The sequence below is a fragment of the Siphateles boraxobius genome, unplaced genomic scaffold (genome assembly GCF_051911475.1).
Source record: "Siphateles boraxobius isolate OS27281-9 unplaced genomic scaffold, OSU_SipBor_1 63, whole genome shotgun sequence".
NCBI lineage: Eukaryota > Metazoa > Chordata > Actinopteri > Cypriniformes > Leuciscidae > Siphateles > Siphateles boraxobius.
This window is the reverse complement of record NW_027509190.1, coordinates 874747-895000: the sequence shown is the minus strand read 5'-3', so window position 1 is coordinate 895000 and position 20254 is coordinate 874747. Positions and strand designations below refer to the sequence as shown.

Here is a 20254-nt window from a genome sequence, read left to right as displayed (position 1 = left end):
TATTACGGAAGAATCTTGCTTCAGAGAGAATATGGTGCGTGTATATTTTCTAATCGCTAGGTGTCAGTACACTCGCTGGCTGTTACCTAGAGTGCCGCGGGCTTGCTATTTGCTACAAACAACTGCGCCTTTGACACAAGTTTACAATAACGATAAGAGCGCGGCAAGTCAACAGCATTGAAGCGTGTGAAGAGGCTTTCCAGACAAGTAGCAGTGAGTTTTTGTTCTTTTTCCTAGCATTATTTTCCTTTAATTATTATTATCATCAGTCTAATAGGCTGCATTCCCACTAATTTGCAAATATATTTTGACATAGCAGACGTTTTGACGGCCATTCTGAATCTTCGAAGAAGGAAACGCAATGCATTGGAGGACACTCTTTTTTCTGCGCCAATACGATTCATTTTGCTGTGCGTTCCGACGCAGCATGCACGCTTCTTCAGCAAGAGCCCGGGTAGCTCAGTCCGTAGAGCATCAGACTTTTAATCTGAGGGTCCAGGGTTCAAGTCCCTGTTCGGGCGAACGAGCGGCTTTTTGTGGAGCGGTACGTTTTGTTGTTGAGTTCTTGCTGATCTACACTGGCCTCCGGCAGCGACGCTGTAAGGCACCAATCCACAAACGACATGCCCCTTTCAGCCAGCTTTTAGTCGTGGCCGAGTGGTTAAGGCGATATACTAGAAATCCATTGGGGTCTCCCCGTGCAGGTTCGAATCCTACCGACTACGTTGACAGCATGCGCCTGCTTTAGTTTGTAACCTTCTGGAGGCCTAGCTTAAACTTTATAAAAGGAAAAACAGAATCCTTTTCTTTCAGTGACTTCTTCTCCAGTGTCACTGTTACAGGATTACCCCTGAGTTATGTTGGTAAGAAACAGTTTTGTCTGCAAGCTAAAGTTGACAAGGCCCCTTTGTATTCAGGGACACGTCGGGTAGACCGAAAGCTCGCCGTGATCGTATAGTGGTTAGTACTCTGCCTTGTGGCCGCAGCAACCCTGGTTCGAATCCGGGTCACGGCAAGATTTTCTGGGTGCCATTGAAATTGAGCTCCATGTCACCACCTCTCCTCACCCCTTCCTTCAGACTTGTCTTTTTGTGCACGGTGCGTGCCCTTGATGTGCTCTGGATGTTCGAGTGAATTGAAACTGGGACCTTCTTTGAAAGCACAAGCTCTCAGGTTCGAACCCTTAGAGAAAAGACTGAAAACGAATCGCTCCTATTTATTTCGGAAGAATCTTGCTTCAGAGAGAATATGGTGCGTGTATATGGTTGGAGATATTGCCTTTATGTTCAAACCCTGTTCCTCAACGGCATCTGCTGAAGAAAGGGAGTGGACACACTCGTCGATGGCCCCAGAGTACAAGCATTAAAAAAAAGAGTTGGCAGGAAAACTGATAGTGCGCTATAGACATTGGAGATGCACCAGTTCTTGACACAAGAGAACAAGAATGAAAACAAAGAGTGGCAGGAGGGGATGAATCAAGTCCAGTGAAGCAGGCTTTGATCACAGCTGCAAAAATATGGAGCGCTTCACGTATTTGCATGTCATTCTTTCGCTCTGTGCCCAGCAATGTTCTCTGGATGCCGGCCAATCAGCGGCTCGGATTGTCGAGCGTTTGTCGAGCGTTTTTTTGGTTTTGGGCCAATCAGCAGCTCGTACCCCTACTTCACGTGTCGGCTGTTCCTCTGGACGCCCCTGCGTCTGTGGGGCGTCCGGCCGACATGCTGTAATAGGGCCCTCACCAAGTGTGGGCTCTACAGGACCATCCGGAGGGTCCTGGACATCGACGGCTGGTACTTGATGGCCACCGAGTACCTGGAGTGCCGTCGGTGTAAGAGGAAGGTAGCTGCCTGGTCGCAGGAGGTCGTGGGTCAGCTGGGAGAGGGGCATCGCGCCCTCTTCCCGGCAATCCTCACCTACAAGTAAGTAGCTGTCTGAACACTGTCACAGTGTGTCTGTGTGTGGCGCCCTCTTGCCGGCAATCCTCACCTACAAGTAAGTACCTGTCTGAACACTGTCACAGTCCATGCGGCGGTCCATACACTACCTCAGCGTCATGGAGCCCTTCACGTCGCGAGGTGTCGTGCGCATGTGCACCTGTTGTGGCAAAAATTCATCTTAAACAAACATCACTGCGTAAGAGACACTCAGAGTCAAATTATATAAAATAGAAGTATTTATTCTTGCAAGAATAGGAGCAGTCTAATACACAGTTGTTACCCTGTGCAGAAGAGTGACACACCCCCAGACAGACTGAACTAGCTTTTATCTTAGTTTCAAGGCCTTCTTCCCCCCAGAGCCTTCCTCCCAGTAGTTTTCCATAGACGTCACTAGTTGGCCCACTAAGCTCCCCTGCACCAAATGGCCTTCTGACATCTAGGTCAGAGGTCCTTGTTCGTCTGTTCTCTGGAGTGTCTCCCCCTTCTGCCTCCCCAGGTACATAAACAGAATCTTCTCTCACTACAAGTGAGAGACACACATGTGACATTATTTGAATCATCTATATTTTACTAAAGATCAATGAATATCATTAAAATTGCCACCACAGCACCCCACCACCAAAACCGCCACCCGTGCCCCAGTACGCATGGCTGTTAATGGTGTACTGCCACGACATCCTTTCCCGCCTGGAGGACGTGAAGGCCCGGGTCACCTCCGTCTTTGGAACGGTTTTGAAGATGGATTCGACCAAGAAGGTAAATGTGGTGCTATGTATGTATAAATATATATGTATATAAATGTGGTGCGGAGTATCACGCTCTAGCTATGTGCGTGCAGCCTTACTGAGATGCTTTATTCTTTCAAACAGGTGACCCGGAAGCTCGCCGGTGCTGCTGCCCAGACCGCAGCGTGGGCAACGAACGTCGGCAACGAGCAAGGACAGGTGCTCATGTCCGTGCTCACGGACGCCGAGGGTGCCGGCCTGTTGCCCATGGCTGCGGGGTTAATGCGGCAGTATCGGGACGCTGGGGTGGAGCCGCCTCAGCTCCTCTACGTCGACCGGGACTGTTGTTCGTCCCACGGGGGATCCAAGACAGCTGACATGTTCGGGAAGTGGGACAAGCTGGTGGTCCGGCTGGACATCTGGCACCTGATGCGGCGGTTCGCGTCAGGTGCGTTGTGGCAAAAACAATAATTAAACAAACAGCATCACAGTAAGAGACATCATGGTTCCATAACTTGATATAACATGCATTTTTCCATAACAGGTGTCACCACCGAGAGCCACCAGCTGTATAAACCCTTCCTGCAGCAGCTGTCTTCGTGCATCTTCTTGTGGGACCCAGGGGACGCAGCCCGGTTGCTCAAGGCGAAGAAGAGGATGCTTGAGGCGCAGGGGATGACCTTCTCGTCCGACGCCGGAGTGTGGAGGCACGTCAGCCGCAAGAATATTGCTCTCCATTGCCGTCGCTGCACGCGTGGAGCGGCGGAGACGGAGCGGCTGATCGGTGACCTCCTGGAAACCTTCGGCGGTGCCAACGGACGAGACACCATGGGGATTTCCCTGCTGGACCAAGACCGCATCCAGAAGATCTGGACGGAGCAGCGGCGCCACCTCCATTGCATCCAGGACCCGCCGGGCGTGGAGCTGTACACTGAGACCAGCAGGATGACCAAGGGGGGGATCAGCCTGCCGGTGTACCGTTGTGCACGAGGCTCCACGTCCCTGGAGTCGTTCCACCTGCATCTCAACCGCTTCATTCCAGGTATGTTTCACATGCTTCACTGTCATGTCAATCTTTCACTGTCATCGACTCGCTGTCATTCACATTGTGTGCACTGAATAAACTGCTAAACAGATCTGTGTTCCTCCTCAGGAGAAAGTGCCAATGCCTGGCACTTCCAGGCATTTCTCCTGGAGGGGTTGACGCGGTGGAACACCGCCACAGGGCGGCCACAGGGCCACAGCGGTGGATCGTTCTCCGGCAGCAGCAACAGGCCAGGCGAGGACGGCAGCACCAAGGGCGGCGGGACCTCTGGCAGCAGCACCGGCTGTGGCAGCACCGGTGCCTGTTCTGCCAGCGCCAGTGCGCCCACTGGCGCCTTTACCGCATGCCCCCTCAGCTGTTGTCCTGGCCATACCACCGGCTGCTGCAGCTGCAACAGGACCTTTTCCGGCAACACAGCCTCTCTTTCTGGACCTCTCACTGCCCCAGCAGAGTGTGAGGGTGCTCCCCATCCCAACGCTCCCTCTGACAACGCCAGCCCCACACGTCCTCTCGCTGCCGCTGGCCGCCGCACATCACGCCGGCCCTCGGCTGCCTGCACCAACTCCTGCTCCCCCTCCTCAGCCTCGCTCTGCGTACAAAACTGAATGGCTGAGGAGGAAGAGGGCTGAGCAGAGGGCAGCGGCAGGAGCAGTCGTCGCTGCCCGGGCCGGCGTGCCACAAGAACAAAAGTGCAGGAGATGCGGCCAGCCAAAGCGGAGGGAGACCGGACACACCCGCTACAGCAATGTACATTTTTGCTCTGCCGCCGCGGCGGGTAAGAGTGTGGAGGACTGACTGAGGGAGATGAAGGACCAGGGTCGAGCTCCGGACTGATTTCGCATTCTCGCTGGGGCAGGTGTATATAGTTGTTTCAGTGTTTGTTTGTTTTTTAAAGACATTGACTTTACCCTCCACAAGTACCGGGACCTTGCCGCGGTGTGGAGGCTTCCTACAAACACCGGTCCACACCTGCCACAACTTTTCTACAGCAAAAAAAACATTGTGTATCCCATTCACACCTGTACAACATTGCCATGCCTTTGTACTATTCTGATTCTTTGCACTGACAAGTTATACGGGCCTATACTGTGTGTGTATGCTGCCTATCATATGGCTTAAGAAAAAGAAAAGAAAACATTGTCTGTCCCATTTACACCTGTATAACACATTCACACCTGTATAACACATTGTCATGCATTTGTGCTGTTGTGATTTTATGCGTTGACAAGTTACATAGGCCTTTTGGACATGTGGGTATGTTCAATAATGTGGTCACTGTCTTTGGAGTTACGTCCAGTTGCCACTGGCTCTGTTGCCGCCGCGTTGGTACTTCACACTGTATGCTGCTGCTTTATGTATCCATGCATGTGTGTAATGAGCCCTTATACTATGCGTCTGTCTGCTGTGATTTATGTGGTTTAAAATAAGAGGAATGAAGCCTTGTGCCACTGTTCTGCATCACTACCACTGTTCTGCATCTCGCCCCAGAATGTTTATGCCATGTGTCTGCTCTGATGCTCTATTTTTATTATTATTATTACTATCATCATCATCATCATCATCAAAATCATCATCATCATGTTTTATTGTATTGTAGTTTGAAATAAATAATCTATTTCACACTGTAGTCTACTGCTGCTGTGTTTGGTGTTTTCTGCATCTATACATCATCATCATCATCATCATCAACAACAACAACAACATCAACAACAACAGATATTTAATTGATATTTTTTTTACTGAAGAAAAAGGTGAAACGAATAATACACGGCATGTAACTTTTATTTATACATCGAAATAAAATTATTGACATAATATAAATGTAATATAATGTTTAACATAACAAATTGTAATATATATGCAGAAAAAGGTGAAACAATATAAATACAATATATCTATGCAGAAAAGGGTGAAACAATATAAAAAGGGGAAACAATATGAATACAATATATTATTTAACATACATTTTAATAAGGTGACACAATATAAATACAATATAATGTTTAACACAACAGATTTGAATAAAAGGTGAAACAAATAATACACAGCATGTTACTTTTATGTATACACATGAAATAGGCATAATATGAATATAATAGTGTGTAATATAATGTTTAATATTTGTGCTTCGGTCGGGATTCGATCCTGCGTTTTGATGGTGTCTCTTTTGTACCGCGTTTGTGCGACTGGGCATGCGCGAAGGCACTAATGCGCATGCGCGACAACAGAGAAGAACGATGGCTGAGCTTTTCCCAGGGGCTATGTTAATCTGCTCTGTATCGATGCAATTTTAGTATATATGCTGCCTTAGCAAGCACAAGTTTGGTGCCCAGCTCAAGGCATATCTACACCTCGGGTTCCAGCGAGCTATCACCAAGGTGGTAGGGCCCAGCGAGCCATCTCGCCTCTGCATACCTTTGCTTGACACAATGATTGATGCAAAAGCTCAATCAGTTTAGGAATAGGACACCTTAGAGCTTTAGGGTTCATAAATGGCCAATTCCACCATGATGTATGAGAGCATCTACTGAAAGAATGGGTTGGGCAGACTTATGGATGGTACCAAAATACAAGCTCTGAATGGGCTGTGTCCTCCAGGTTTTCGAGAAAAACCCGAGTTGGCAGAAAAACGGAAAGTGCTTAGCGGATGGTGACAGAATCAACACAAAGTGAGCATTTAATGTTGTGTTTAGACCATTGTCTTTATATCTGGCATTTATAACCACCTATCTTGTGGAACTGCGTTATTTGGACCAGTAACATTAAAATGATCACTTATTTTAAGGTGGATAAAAACATGTGTACAAAATGTTTTGAGCAAATGTATCACATAGTCACACATAGACGTCAAGATTTTGCATATGATTCACAACAACGGTGACAACCAAAACAAAAAAGCTTGGGAATCAAGGATGTTTTGTACTTTGAAAGCTACCCATCATGCATTGCAGCATGAAGCTTTTTTTTATTGTCACCATTGTTGTGAATCATACGCAAAATCTTGATCTCTGTGTTTGACTGTATGATGCATTTTCTCATAACATTGTGTAAACATGCTTTTCTTTTATCCACCTTCAAATAAGTGATCAAACTAATGGTACTGGACCAAATAATGCAGTTCCACAAGATTGGTGGTTATAAATGCCTGATATAAAGACAAAAGTCTAAACACAACATTAAATGCTCACTTTGTGATGATTTTATCATCATCAACGAGGAGCTGATGACAGTCGATCTTACTTTTTCTTGGCTTTCTCTGCCACAACAATGGTGTTATACAAACACACAGTTACAACAGCCACGGTAAAGTTAAAGTAAGAAGAACTGGGACCAAGAGCCCAACTAAAGCAAACACTCATCACCACAATGGTTACTTAAAATAAAACATGATGTTGAAAATATGTCCACAATGGCCACATTTGAACTAGTTTTTAAACTGGTACGAAGGTTCGATGGACGTCTATATCGGACGTGCAGAACACGTCAAAAAAAGACGTCATAAAAACGTTCATTCTGGCTCCTCAGTGGACGTCTTTTCAACGTCCGACTTTTGTGACAAAGACGTTGAAAAGACGTCTTTTGGACATCATGTTGTTTAGTGGGTACTCCGTTGCCAACCAACACTAGCAGAGCTAGCTTCTCTCTACCCCATGCCTTGTCAACAAAATTATTCTAGTCGTGATTTCTAGTGTTTAATCCTAGGTACGAGAGACAGATGTGTTGAAAACGTCAATGAGTACATGAAGCGTCGGACATCAAATGTTTTATTTAGCTACAAGTCCAACGCATACTAGAATCCTTGATGTTCAGCTCAGGGGAAAAGATGTAACGTTAGTTCACTGCACAGGATGGGAATGGAATCCTATTCCTCCTTCCCAAATGCCCCCTCGCCCAAAGAGTGAACTGCCGGTACGCTGTTAACCTTAACAGTCTGAGAAGAGGATATAAGTTAGCCTAGCCTAGCCCAGTTGCCAATTCGTAAAATACACTGTTACATACCAGCTACTTATGGGGGGCTCCAGCGTCTCAGCTCGGACATCCCTTAGAGATAGCATAGCCTCCTCCAACATGTCTCTCTCACCGCACAGCATCCGAAATGAACGGTGCATGGTGATGCATTTTCGCCGATCAATAAATGTTCCAGGTTGACCTCTCTGCAACAGTTCGACTCCGGTGCAGTGTCCATGCTCCGGCAGCGCCCGCGCCCACACACTTCCCCCAAACGATCCTGTACTGTATGTGGAGCCTGAAACTGGTTCAGATTTTTAGTTACTCTTGCTTTCATATTATAGTTTGAATTCATTTTCTACAATATTTATTTCATAATTTAATTAAAAATTAAAAGGTTTTTAATTAAAAATTAATAACAACCTGATAAAAAAAATTGGACCAGGCACAGGGTCAGAGTGTTTGCAAAAACAGGTATTTCATTTTACTTTAAAGGATCATTCAAACAAAATGTTAGTGCAACTCTGTTAAGGAATGCTAAATTATACTCACTGTATTTTTACTTCAGGTGACTATGAAACTGCAAAGAAGTGGTCCAAAAGAGCAGCTGTGCAGTCTTCTGTGGAGAGCTCTGATGACGTTCCCAAGAGAAAAAAACGACCAGTGTGTCTCAGCAGCTCTGATGGAGGTATGAACCTGAGCATGTGAAATAAGTTTACAAGTAAACAATTAAAGTAATTCTAAAATCATTTTTATTCATTTTTTTAAAAGATACTTCTTCAGTACCTCACCCCAAAAAGAAGAGCCGGGTGAACTGTACATCAACTGGTAGGCCTTTCTTAGTTTTAATTATTTTACTTTACCACTTGTGCACAATTTCATATTAAAAAGTGTTTGGGGGTTTTCAGAATACCAAAATTTCATTAGTTGATTGATACCAATACCAGTACATTTCATCGTTTTTCGTTTGTTCCTATTTTTTAGTAATTACCTTCTAATTTACAGTGGAACCTCAGCTGCCATTTCCCCGAGCATTTAAACCCAACAAACAAAACACACTAACACCAGCAAGACCTGAAGATTATACCATTCTTGATGCATCATTAAGACCAGTGCCTCCTAGAGACATCCAGAAGAATGGTAAATGCAAAACATAATTTGAAACTTAGTTTTTACCTTTATTTGAATGAATCAATCTTGATTCTCCCAGATCAACTCCTGAGTTACTCACTCAGAGAATCATCAGCATTGAGAGTGAGATGAAGGCGATGAGGAGCTCAACAGCAGCCCTGTATGAACTGTGCTCGTGCCCTGGGTGATGGGACTAGTCAGCGAGTGGAGGAGATGAGCCTTGATGTGTGTGCCACTATGGAGGAACTCCTCTCTCTCTCGAAAGAAAAAATGAAGAGGAGACATTTCGGAATAGTGTGGTATGTTAATAGTGAACTATCCGTGAAATGCCAAAAAAGTGTTAGAATTAAGTTAAATAACAAAAGTTATTACCATTTTGAAAATGTATTCCATCTTGTAGACACACCATTTAAGTCTTGTTGGAGGTCCAAACCCTGGGGAAAACACCCGTAGGGTGATGCGGGCACTGGCCTCCTACAGTGTCTGGAAGGAGTTTAGTCTGAAGGGGAAGAAAGGGAAGAGCAAGTCCTATATGTTAGTGACACAAAAAACATGTATTACCAGTACTTTTTTAACCATTGCTGCATAGTTAAGGAATTTAATATTACAGAGGCAGTGATGATGTCCAATCCTAGAATCCAGCAAGCAACAGTGGAGGACATTGTGGCAGACACACTTAAGCTCCAGCAAGCTGTCAGAATGTAAGCTCCTTTGGTGCAGTTTTCTATAAAATAGTTATTATATTCTAATTACATAATTAAAAAAAAAAGGGAGATTACATGTTTGTCAGGAACCAATCAGACACCACATCCTTCACAACACAACGATCACTCTCACCAGAATTCTAATCACCTGCACCTGTTCACAATCAATAGCCTCTGAATAAAAACACTCACCACAGCTTCATTCACCGTCAAGCCTCCAACAGGAACAGACCATTTCCCGCTGTCTACCAAAGTCTATCTCCTCGTCATCGCCGACCAAGTAACGTATACTCACCTGTGTATTACTGACCTCTGCATTCCTGTTCCACTGTCTTCAGACATCCTACCCGAGTCCTGGTTTCCTGCATTTCCTGTCTGGATCCCTGTTCCCTAGAATCCTGTATTTTCCTGAGTCCCTGTGTTCACGCCGAGTTGTCTCATCCACGACGACACCTGAAAGAGAAAAGACACAAGTATGAATGATCTGTGACCGCTTGACATCCAATTAACCTGAAGAGGACCTGCTCACCTGTTATCTGCCCCGCACGTAGAGACCCTCACCGCATCTGCACCTGAACTCTGAGAATACTCACCTATGCACTTGTGTCACGTTCAATAAAGCTGTGTTTGGATTCACTTACCTCTGTCTCCTTGCCTGTATCCTGACAGAAGGCTTGACCAACTACCGCTATGGATCCAACACAACTGCCAATCGATGCGGCGAGTTCGTGTCCTCAGCCCACCGCCACTTCCGCGAACCCCACTTCCACGCTAGTATGCATTGCTAGCCCCGCTTCCCGACCAGCGCCCTTCTCTGGCCGGGCGGAGGATTGCAATGGCTTCATATTGCAGTGTTCGCTCATCTTTGACCAGCAACCTCATCAATTCCCCACAGATCGTTCGCGAATCTCTTTCATCATCAAGCAGTTATCTGGAACAGCATTGAGATGGGCTGAATCGCTGTGGGCACAGGAGACTGAGGTTATCAGGTCACTACAAAATTTCATAAATCATTTCAAGGAAGTTTTCGGCCAACCAGTCAGTGATTCCACCATCAGTGATAAGTTAATTCAACTCCGTCAAGGAAAAAGACCCGTTTCAGAGTACTCCATTGAATTCCGGACTCTGGCTTCAGTGAGCGGTTGGAACGAAAAGGCTCTCTTGGCTGTTTATCGCGGCGGACTAAATCCTGCACTTCGTCTCCAAATGGCGATCTATGATGATAACCTGGGACTAGAGAAATTCATACAGCAAACTCTCCGTGTTCATCAACGATCTCAGAGCTGCTATCGAGATGCTCGACTTTCTCATGTCACATCCCCTCATGTCCTCGCAAACCATGAGTCTGAAAAACCCCCTGAGGAAATGCAAGTCGATGCTCATCGACTCACCCAAGCTGAACGCTCTCGTCGCAGAGAAATGAAGTTATGTCTGTACTGTGGTGGTAAAGGTCATTTTCGATTTTCATGTCTCTTTCGGCCACCTCAGATGACGGTAAGCTCCGTTCTGGATCACCACGATGTATCGACCCCGCTCACTATCTCTGTAACCTTGAAAATCCTAAATTCCCATGTATCTGCAACAGCCATCGTCGATTCCGGATCAGCGGGGAACTTCATATCAGGACGGCTCAGCGAGAAACTTAACCTCAGGAAGGTCGACATTCCCAAGCCATATTCCATCCATGGAGTGACCGGCGAACCCATTAACAAGGGGTATGTGACATCTCAAATAACACCCATCCAGTTGTCTATTGAAAAGCTTCACCATGAAATGTTCGAACCTTTCATTCTACAAAATAGCCAAACAGACATCATCCTCTGCCGTCCATGGCTAATCCGTCACCAACCTACCATTAATTGGCAGTCCGGCAAGATAATCAGTTGGGGATGTCATTGCTCGCTTAAGAAAAGCACACACTCTGCTCCCCCAGCCACGGAACCTAAGAAAGTGCTCACTGTGAGTTCCACCTCCATCGAGAGTCCCACGGAGAATCTGTCCACAAATATTCCCTCTTGTTATTCCTCGTTCTCTGACATATTTAACCCTGTTACTGCCTCCAACTTGCCACCCCATAGACCATGGGATTGCGCCATTGATCTGGTCCCCGATGCATCGATTCCTAAGGGAAAAATCTACTCACTCTCCATTCCTGAGCAAGAATCTATGCGGAAATACATCGAGGAAGCGTTACAACAGGGTTACATTCGTCCCTCTACATCCCCTGCGGCCGCTAGTTTCTTTTTTGTTGCCAAAAAGGATGGAGGGTTAAGACCTTGTATCGATTACAGAGCCCTGAACCAAATCACTGTCAAATTCAGTTACCCACTACCTCTCATCCCAGCAGCCCTCGAACAGCTCAGAGAAGCCAAGATCTTCACCAAATTGGATCTGAGGAGTGCATACAATCTGGTCAGAATCAGAGAAGGGGATGAGTGGAAAACTGCTTTCATCACGCCTTCAGGGCACTATGAATACCTGGTCATGCCGTATGGGTTGGTAAACGCTCCCTCCGTTTTCCAGAGTTTCATGGACGAGGTACTCCGAGACTACCTGGGGCAATTTGTGTTGGTGTATATTGATGATATTCTGATTTATTCCAAGAACCCTGTTGAACACCAACATCATGTGGCCCTGGTACTCCAGAGACTCAGAGAGTTTACCTTGTTTCTAAAGGCAGAGAAGTGTACGTTTCACCAGACTAACGTCGAATTCCTGGGATACCAACTCAGTGAAAGAGGTGTAGAAATGGATAAGCGAAAGACCGAAGCCATCATGTCCTGGCCCACTCCACAGTCGGTGAAAGAGCTCCAGAGGTTCCTCGGTTTTGCAAATTTTTACCGACGGTTCATACACCGATACAATTTCTTGACAGCTCCTCTGACCTCCCTGTTAAAGGGAAAACCGAAGGTGTTACTTTGGACCCCAGAAGCAGAGCGTGGTTTTAACTCCCTCAATGCCGCTTTCACCACTGCACCCTTGCTCCACCATCCAGATCCAGAGAAGGTATTTGTGGTGGAGGTAGATGCCTCCACTACCGGGGTGGGAGGAATTCTGTACCAGTACTCGGGTTCACCCTCCAAGACCATACCTTGCGCGTTCTTTTCCAAGAAATTATCTACGGCAGAGATCAACTACGACATTGGAAACCGGGAGCTTTTGGCTGTGAATCTTGCCTTGGAGGAATGGAGGCATTGGTTAGAGGGGGCGAAACATCCATTCCTAGTACTAACGGATCATAAGAATCTTCAGTACTTGAGAGATGCGAAAAGACTGAATCCACGTCAGGCCCGATGGGCATTGTTTTTCACCCGGTTCCATTTCAAGATTTCATATCGCCCAGGCTCCAAAAATACTAGAGCGGATGCCCTCTCATGCATCCATGCCCCAGAGATCCCGAGGGAGGAACCTGAGGCCATCCTGCCTGAGAAGTTGTTTGTCAACCCCATCCAGTGGGAGATCAACGAGCAATTATTGGAGCTGTCCCGACAACAACCTCGAGTTCCAGGATGTCCCCCCGAGAAGATTTACGTCCCAGAGGACTTCCGAAACTCTCTCATTGCTTCAGCTCACTCCTCCGTAGGCACAGGTCATCCTGGCATAAGCAAAACGTCCACAACTTTCCAACTCAAGTACTGGTGGCCCAATATGCAGCAAGACATCACCACGTTTATACAGGGTTGTATCCCATGTGCCATGTCCAAAGTCCCCAGGAATCTCCCTGTGGGTAAATTAGTACCGCTCCCAGTCCCACATAGGCCCTGGTCCCACATTGGGGTAGATTTCGTTACGGATCTACCAGCATCCGATGGAAACACCTGTATCCTTGTCGCCATCGATCGGTTCTCCAAAGCATGCAGACTAATCCCTCTGAAGGGACTCCCTACGGCCTTTGTCACTGCTGAACTTCTGATGGAGCATGTGTTTCGGAACTACGGCATCCCAGAGGACATCGTGTCTGACAGGGGACCCCAATTTATCTCCCGAGTTTGGCGAGCTTTTTTCACTCTCATGAACGTGACCGTAAGCCTGTCATCAGGGTACCATCCACAAACAAATGGCCGAACCGAACGGAAAATCCAAGATGTAGGACGTTTCCTGCGTACCTTCTGCCACTCCAACCAAAACATCTGGAGTCGTTATCTCATCTGGGCAGAGTACGCACAAAATTCCCTCAGACAGTCATCCACGCAACTAACTCCTTTCCAGTGTGTGTTGGGTTACCAACCTCCATTGTTTCCATGGTCCGGCGAACCCTCAGAAGTACCAGCAGTAAACAAGTGGTTTCAAGAAAGCGAAGGAGTGTGGAATCAAGCCCATCATCACCTTCAGCAAGCAGTGAATCGCCAACGGCATTTTGCAGATGCTCACCGCCGTCAGACTCCTGAATATCAACCCGGACAGTAAGTAAGTCTCCACTAAAGACATCCGTCTACGTCAACCTTGCCGCAAACTCAACCCCAGATACATCGGAGCTTTCCCCATCGTAAGACAAGTAAACCCAGTCACCTACCAACTCCGCCTACCTCCAGAACATCGAATCCATCCCACGTTTCACGTCTCCCTCCTGAAACCTCACCACCCACCTGTACCCAACTCAGCCACGGAACCAATCCCTGAGGATAACCCCCCGATACCGCCTATTGAACCAGAACCCATCTATTTGATAAAGGAAATATTGGACTCCCGACGTCGAGGTGTTCGGATTGAATATCTGATAGATTGGGAGGGGTATGGACCTGAAGAAAGATGTTGGGTACCCCGGAACGACGTCCTTGATCCCAATCTGCTCCGAGAATTTCACGCTCAATAACCTGACAAACCTGCACCACGGCCCAGAGGTAGACCACCACAACGTCGGGGTCCAAGATCCGCTGGCGCGGACTCTGGAGGGGGGGGGGGGGGGGTAATGTCAGGAACCAATCAGACACCACACCCTTCACAACACAACGATCACTCTCACCAGAATTCTAATCACCTGCACCTCAATAGCACAATCAATAGCCTCTGAATAAAAACACTCACCACAGCTTCATTCACCGTCAAGCCTCCAACAGGAACAGACCATTTCCCGCTGTCTACCAAAGTCTATCTCCTCGTCATCGCCGACCAAGTAACGTATACTCACCTGTGTATTACTGACCTCTGCATTCCTGTTCCACTGTCTTCAGACATCCTACCCGAGTCCTGGTTTCCTGCATTTCCTGTCTGGATCCCTGTTCCCTAGAATCCTGTATTTTCCCGAGTCCCTGTGTTCACGCCGAGTTGTCTCATCCACGACGACACCTGAAAGAGAAAAAACAAGTATGAATGATCTGTGACCGCTTGACATCCAATTAACCTGAAGAGGACCTGCTCACCTGTTATCTGCCCCGCACGTAGAGACCCTCACCGCATCTGCACCTGAACTCTGAGAATACTCACCTATGCACTTGTGTCACGTTCAATAAAGCTGTGTTTGGATTCACTTACCTCTGTCTCCTTGCCTGTATCCTGACAATGTTCAGTTCACTTAGTACTTTTCTTTTACTAAAAGTAGAAACAATGTGAAGTTGACCGTTTAGTCACTGGTTTGATTTACTTAAAGTTGCACAAACAAAGAACATCTGACTGTACATGTGAGTGGAGCATTTCACAGTCTGTCGTTTAGGTCAGTTAGGCTTGGGGTAGGTTTGAATTTTAATTATTCCAATTCCGCTCATTCGAATCTAATTAACGGTAATTTAGGTAAAACAAAAGTTTGGATCTCGTGCTATAAGCTAACATGATTAGCGCATCTCACCTCGTCATAATTTACATATAGTTGACATCTGACAATCCTAACAACAAATAAAATATCAAAATGAAAAATATAATTCATGGTTACTCACATAGAGCGCAGCTGGAGTTTTTTCTTATATCGTTCAACAACTGCCGAACAACCGTCCTTCTTCATTTGGTGTAATGGCGGGTTGCGAACCAACATCAATAGGTGCATGTCGCCACCTACTGTCATGAAGTGTGAAGAGAACTGGTTCTCACGTAATCCCTATATCCGATTTTGTAATCCACTAATCCTAATAAACTCACTATTGCATTTATTTGTTTCCTGCATTTTAACCATTTAGTAAATACAATTACTGGATTTATAGTATATTTATAGTTATCTTACATGATTAATATAATGAAACCATCATATTTTAAATAAATTATATTGACCAGCTGAATCTAACATTTAATTTCAACAAACGTAAAAGTCAAATGAAAAAAATTATGTGCAATTAATTGTATAAAACTGAAATAGGCTACTTTTCATTTTGCAGCAGAAAGACCAGAGAAAATGTGTGCAGCAGCATGATGAAGATGATGAAACACTCCTACTTTTGGAAAACAAATAAGACTTTTTGATTTTTTTGTTGTTGAAATTTTCATATTTTCTTCCTTAAAGTAAGATCAAATTAATTAAAATTAATGTATATGCCAAATTTTCACTTCTCAATAACTTGTTAACATTTAATATATATATATGTTTAAAATTATATGTTAATTATTTATTATCTTGAGGTGGAGAATGTCATTAACTAACTGCTGATTATTAAATGATATAAATGTTTTCTAGTTGATTGATTCTCGAGGCACACATGTGTGTGACACATTGATGCATGCGGTGCATACACACAATAGTACAGGTAACACTGAATAAATGCTGATTAAATGTATGCAGTGTTTTTTTTTTGTTGTTTTTACGTGGTATTTTGGTCGTTGTTACGACTAAAACGGTCCTTTGATGTTACCTCCTCAGAACATACCAGTTAGGCAATTGAGACGTAGGGCCTACTCATCACGTTCTTGCTGACGTACCACAATAACGTTGCCACGACGAATACAGGAATCACAAAGTTACGTGCTGGAACTTTATTTGGCACGTCGTTACGACGAATATGGGCCGGTCCTGTTACGTCTTCACAACGTAACTGTGTTAGCTGGGATATATGATAGCTAGCTAGTAAGTTAGTGTAGTTAGGTAATAAATGTTTTATATCCTTAAGTTTGTGATTAGTTTATTTATTTAATAAACCAACCAATCAATAAATCAATCTACATTCTGAATCTTGCAGGGCTTATAATTTCTGTGGGATGTTATCAATCCTACAGGACAGTATGTGGACAAACCTACAGGACTCAGCAACAGGCGCGTCTTAGACATGGGCATTCGGGGCTTCAGTCCCGGATGTTTTTTTTATAGCCCCGGATCTCAAAAAAATTAATTTATTGATAATTATTTATTTTTTTTAAATAAATTTGTATTTATTTAAAAAAACGAACGGGTCTTTTAATCTATCCTTCGGAATCATGTATTAAAGACGATTAAAATGTGTTCAAGCAGATCAAAGTTACTGTGGTTACAATAATATGCTTGCATTTAGAGTGCGCACCAGAGGAGAGAGAGAGAGAGAGAACCTGAAAGAGCCATTGGTTAAAGGGTAACTAAACACTAAAACAACTTTTTAAAGTTAATGATCTGTAAGAATGGAGCTTCATAAATGCTGTTCATTGATTCCAGTAAATTTTTTGACTTTTTGGTTTAAAGTGTTTTAATTCTACAATATATGGTGTAGAAACGTCTGCGTGCTGCCCTCTTCAGGTTGAACGGTGGCTACTGCAGTTGAATTTTTCTATTGGATGTTTGCGGTGGTTCGTGACGCAGCGGTTGTTGGTTGCGGGATGCGCATAAGCGCTGTGTGCCGCACTGTATTGGAGTATTTCATAATCATATAATACTTTTGCGCAATGAAAGATTATTAATAGCCTTTTTTGTTCTGTTCTGTCCTATCTATCATATGTTGCTGCCTCATTAAACAGCTGTGCTATACATTTAAATAATGTCTTAATTTTATAGTAGACTATACATAATAATTGATCTTTCTGATTTTTATCTTGTTTATCATGTATTTTACAACAATACAAAGAGCAATGTGTAACGTTTTACCAGATTTAGTGCTACACTTATTGTCTCTTTGTTCCCCACTAAATAATGTTTTTCACTAAATGTTCATATTTTATACAATTATTGTTTTTTCTAGACTAAATTTTACTGAGTTATCCACTAATCTAGTTTATAATATAATTTTTGTCAAAGGTAATGATCATATTTTTTTTGATTTGTTGTTTTTATTTATAATGAAGTTGTCTGTATTAAGTGGATGGTGTTTAACACAAAAGAGTGATTATCAGTTCAACACACAGAGTTATAGAAATTCTACTTGATTTTAAAAAAAAAAACTGCGCTGGTATCCGATCGGTATCGGTCGATACTCAAAATTTTTGGTATCGGATTGGATCGGTTCAGAAAAAATGGTATCGGGACATCCCTAATAATTTCTGGTAGGCTATATCTAAGTTACCCAGGAGCTCTGTTGACATAGGCTTAGCTTAGCTAGAGGGGTAATATCCTTCTCACCTTTTTCACCCCTGGCCCGTTTTCATGCCTGCTATAGTTCCTTTTCCAGACTTATACAAGCAGACTGTTGGAGTGATGTGTGTGTGTGTGTGTGTGTGTGTGCGTGTGTGTGTGTGTGTGTGTGTGTGTGTGTGTGTGTGTGTGTGTGTATAAATAGATATAGATAAATATAGATAGATAAATATCTATATACACAGTATATATATATATATATATATATATATATAGTTTTATATTAATTTTTTTAAATATTTCATATTCATGTATTATTTATTTGTGTTTCTGTGAATAGCTGTTACAATTCTACAAATAAAGCATTCTATCTTTTTACATATCATTTAAAATGCTACAAAAAATGCACAGAATGCAGGAAATGAAGTATTTAATGCCCAACGTTCCCTAGGGGAGGTCCCCCACACCCTCCATTGATGATATTATTGCTTATTATTATGTGCCTCTGAGTAGCTTAGTTACCAAAAGCGGGGGTGGGTGGTGCGGACTGGGCTAAGCCCCCAATGTATCAAGACCCTAGCAACGCCCCTGCTCAGCAATATCCTGTTCTGTAGGATTTTCATTCTGTCTTGCAGGATTCCTGCATTAACCCCGCACAGTGAGTGCAGGGTTTGAAAGGGTTTTATTCTAACTATCCCATTATGACATCGGCACGAATGCTATTGAGTCTCGCGCGGTCGTACTTTTTGGTCGTACAAAGTACATTGTGAAGGTGTAACCCATGTTAAATTTGGTACTAAAAAAATTAATAAATGGATAATATAATTGCATATTCTAATAGCTAAACTTTTAATAAAAAAGTTGAAACGATCTATTCATATCCATTGTGAATTAAATAAAAATAAATAAAAATAATATGCATTATGGTCTAGCACCGAACATGTGATATATTACGTGTACACGAGTTGCGTATGAAGTCAGCGGATGACACACGGAAATGCGAGAGACGCGCTGAACACGAGATGAGAGACGCGGTGAACACGAGATGAGAGTGATGCAGAAAGGATTAATAAGGTTTATATTGTTAAAATTCATTTAATAAGGTTATAAGCAACTTTATAATACTTTGTGGTTGATGATGATAAATCATTTTAGAATGGTGATTGCTGATTTAAGTGCGGATTCTAGCCGATTGTGAAGCTCCTTTGAATCTGAAGCGGGTGTTTAAAAAAAAAACTGTGAAACTCGGGATTTGGTGAGTTTATTTGTTTTATTTTCTATAATGGATGTATTTTATGTTATTATGCATATTATGCACGCTGTGAAGTCTATTTGCATATTTTCTGAATGTTAATATGATTTTTGAAATGTTGAGTAATATATTTTTGCTTAGCTATGAATGAATATTAATTTGCACATTGTCAATATGCCTGTGAGATATCACATGTTCGTCATGAAAGTGAAAATGTATGTTTAAACACTGTTTAAAGAGCAGAAAAGTTATAAAGAAATAATATCGAATGTTAATGACACTGTTTTGGTAAAACAGGTCAGGTTTACTGCTTCATTGGAAAATTCTCTCATGGATTTGAGATGGCGAGCCACCAAAATTGAATGCTGATTTCTGAGCCTGGGGAAAAGACACTTTTACTGTATCACAAGGTTTTCGTTGCGCCAGAGACATCAACTTCTTCAATTAGGAGGACTTTTCTTTTTTTTTTCTGTTTGGACCACTTCTTCGAACTGGTAGGATTGAACTGATTGTGCATTTACTCACTGGATCTCTTAAAGGATTCTTTTTTCTGGACAATATTCAAGAGACAATTCAAAGAAAGAGTTAAAACAAGAGTGTTGTTTATTGAATGTGGGTCACATGTAAATATTGAATTTCCTTTTACCATTTCAGTGTGATAAGAAGTTTCCGTTGGTCAAATTATGGTTATACACCATTTTACTTTGTTTAAGAGATTATTTGGTTTGTCTAACACGGTATAGGAAATTATAACACTAAAGGCAAAATAGAATTAGAACCCTAAACTCTAAAATAATAAAACAAAAAAAATACGGAACAATCTAATAAAAGTCTTACTAAAGATATATGTAAACAGAGATCAAATAGATAACATTTATTAAATTGTTTTAAGAAAAAAAGAAAAGGAATTTAAATCTTAAAGGAATTAGATAAGAAAACCCAAAGACAACAGAGAATTCATAATTTGTGTATAATTTTATGGTTTTGTTATCATTGCTGTTTAAAACTCTGTTCCATTTTATGTATATGACTGTTCAATTTACAATTACAAATACTTTCCTTACTTGATGTCTGTGATTCAGTTACTGCCAATATTCTGTTCTCCACTGACCTAGAAACT

The 20254-nt window shown here is 43.3% G+C and overlaps 1 long non-coding RNA gene across 1 annotated transcript; it reads left to right on the top strand.

Moving 5' to 3' along the window:
- Positions 1 to 18898: 18898 nt before the first annotated feature.
- LOC143719410 (uncharacterized) lies at positions 18899 to 19517 on the top strand. The gene is made up of 3 exons (XR_013196501.1): positions 18899 to 18956; positions 19038 to 19137; positions 19432 to 19517. It is a non-coding gene; the product is annotated as an uncharacterized LOC143719410 (long non-coding RNA).
- Positions 19518 to 20254: the final 737 nt, after the last annotated feature.